Source organism: Pocillopora damicornis, chromosome 8, assembly GCF_964200805.1.
Source record: "Pocillopora damicornis chromosome 8, jaPocDami1.2, whole genome shotgun sequence".
In the NCBI taxonomy this organism is placed as follows: Eukaryota; Metazoa; Cnidaria; class Anthozoa; order Scleractinia; family Pocilloporidae; genus Pocillopora; species Pocillopora damicornis.
Window position 1 is genome coordinate 18,205,641 of NC_142677.1, and position 2,812 is coordinate 18,208,452.

The following is a 2,812-nucleotide window of genomic DNA, read 5'->3' on the forward strand; positions in this document are numbered from 1 at the left end:
CGCACACCACCTCCGTGTACTTAGCCAAAGCCCGCCTTAGGTAAGAAACGCTTAGTCACTAAGAGTAGCACAAATGATGCGCAGAGTAACGCTGACAGAGTTATTAGGAATGACTCGCGGAGTAATCACCCACAAGTGTGGCGTCCGGAGCGGTTAGCTCAGGAGGACATTGAAAGAGCATTCTCTATATGGCTAACAATTGAGTGAATGCAACCTCACAATGAACTCTGAAAGTAGAACGAAACATTTGTTGTTGTTGAGTGACATGTTTTAACTCGTATCGTTTAAGTTTAAAAAGGAAATCGTCCATAAAAGTTGTCAATGAACCTGTCGGCGATGAAGATATGTGACATGAATGTATTACACAGCTATTGCACGATAAAAAGGGGACCATTTTCGTTAAAATACGTATTTATTAGTTTCCGCTAGCTGCTTAGACGTTTTTGACAAAAGTCTCGACTAAGGACCGGCTCACATGTGCTACAAAGCATAAAAGACCTGACTTGCGAAGCGCCTGTTTCACAATATTCACTCGCCCAAATTGGAGATTTAAAATGAGATGTAAAGTCATCTTGCCTGATTAGTTTGCGAGCAATCATTTTTGACTCTATTGTGCGTTTTGTTTAGTTATTACAGACCTAGGGTGAATGGCAGCGAATTCAGGAACCTATACATTGAGATCAATTAAGGTTAACCTTGGCTTTCAAATTATACAGGTCTTAGTCTTAGCATCTGCTATTTTGAGCATCTGAGTGTGCAGGTGACCTTGAACTTGTCTTTAAATTTTGGGATGATGGCTTGGCTGGGTGAGCATTGCAAGTCTGTTTCCGGTCAAGATCATTTTTTAAAGTTAACACTAAGGCTCTGTTTTGTACATTCTGCAGTTGCAAAGAGGAAGTAAGAACCCTGTTATGAACAGGAACCCTCCCCTGAGTAACCATGAGTATGCTCCCCAGGTGCTAATTCTATCTTCTTTTTCTTGCAAGTGATTTGAGGAAGAGCAAAAGATTTGAATAACCATCTGAACTACCAGTTTGGAACATCCTTCATGGTATTTGTCCATGAATGTCATGGATCCTTCAGGTCAAGGGTAAAGTGGGGGTGAATTAGGTCACTAAGGGAAAGCTTGGAAGGATGAAATCTTCCCACAGAGAAATGCGCTTTCAATTTTTTCCAACAAAGATTTCAAAGATATCAGTAAATTGCATACAATGTTGCTTCTTGTATAGTTAAATATTTCCTTGGCATGTTGTGGATTAGAGATTTTGTTTGATTTTAGTGTGTAAAGTTACTTCTGCACCAATCACGTTTTGTTTGAATTACATAGTAAGTGAGAGAGTGATTCAAGTGATCTGTTCGTCATTTAAAAGTTGTAATGGTCCACTCTGCATCCATGTTGTTGGCAACCGTCTGTCTCGGAAGACAATGGAAATCTGCACCTAAGAAGTAGGATCACGTCAAGCTGCACCGCCGGCTGTGGCTGTGAAGCCCAATACGGGAGCCGCAGACCCGCTGGCATTTTGCGCAGGTAAAGTCATTTGTGGGGGTTGGTTGAATGGGGGCAGACTGGAGCCTCTGTCGCTTGCGAGTCCTCTTCACCTCCCACTGGCTCTCCCTCTTCAACTCGGCTTGCTTGACGCCGGCCTTGACAGTCGATCGCCAGAGTGTACGGTCGGCTGTTGCTGACTCAAGGTTTCCAGGGCTGATGCTGCAGGTCTTCAAGTCACGCTTGCAGACATCCTTGTAGCGCAGAGTTGGTCGTCCTGTTGGCCGCGTCCCTGTGGCGAGCTCACCGTATATGATGTCCTTTGGGATGCGTCCATCATCCATTCTGCATACATGGCCGAGCCAGCGCAGTCGCCTCTGGGTCAGCATGGCATCCAATACACAACATTAAAAGCACACCAGTCGTGAAAATTACGAGCTACCGGTATGAACCAGTGAGATATTGGTTGGCCTCATTTAATACACTTTCTGATAAACTCATTTTTAGTTTTGGGATTTGGGCAATATTTGTTACAACTTCTTCAAAATTAATTATACAGATTTAAAAATCTTGCACTATTGTTTGATAAAGTTTCCATGCTACATCTAACAGCAAAGTAATTTCCTATTTGATTTAACATTTTAATTTTTATGCTAACTGGCATATGGATTATTTAAATAGGGGTGTTTGTTTCAAATTCCATTAGAGAAACAAATACCTTTGCTGTGGAGGTGAGTAGTGAAGTAAATATCCACCAATTTTTGTGCCAATGGGGTGAATAAGAAGCAATTATTGGATGAGGTTGAGAATGATATGATGTAAAATCCAAATTCAATGATTGTTTTATGATTACATTTTTGAAACAATTTGCAAATGACAATTCTCCTTGACTTGGCAAAAATTTGAGAACACTACATAGACAAAGGGCTTAGAAACTAGGCATAATTTAAACTTGATAAAACAAAGGTAATATCTGCTGTAGATGATGCATTTATCAAGTCAACTTCACATGCCACTGTCAGTAGATTGTTTGAATGCTCTCAATCACAATTTTCATAGTGAGTCTAATGTACATACTAGTGAATACCTTGCAAGTGAATGGTGATTTTTTTTTTTTCATAAGCTGATTGGCTACCTCAGAAATGATTAGCAGGTACTATTCACCTCCAAGCAGAAGAATATGGAAGTGTCCACTGAGAGTTTCATTTCTGAGTATTTTGTGGTATGTTAACAAAAATACTGAAACTAATTTTCTGGTTCTCATGTGGTTTACTCACCTCAGCTTTGGGTGAAAGTGGTGGATATGTATTTCTACTTTCCTGAAAA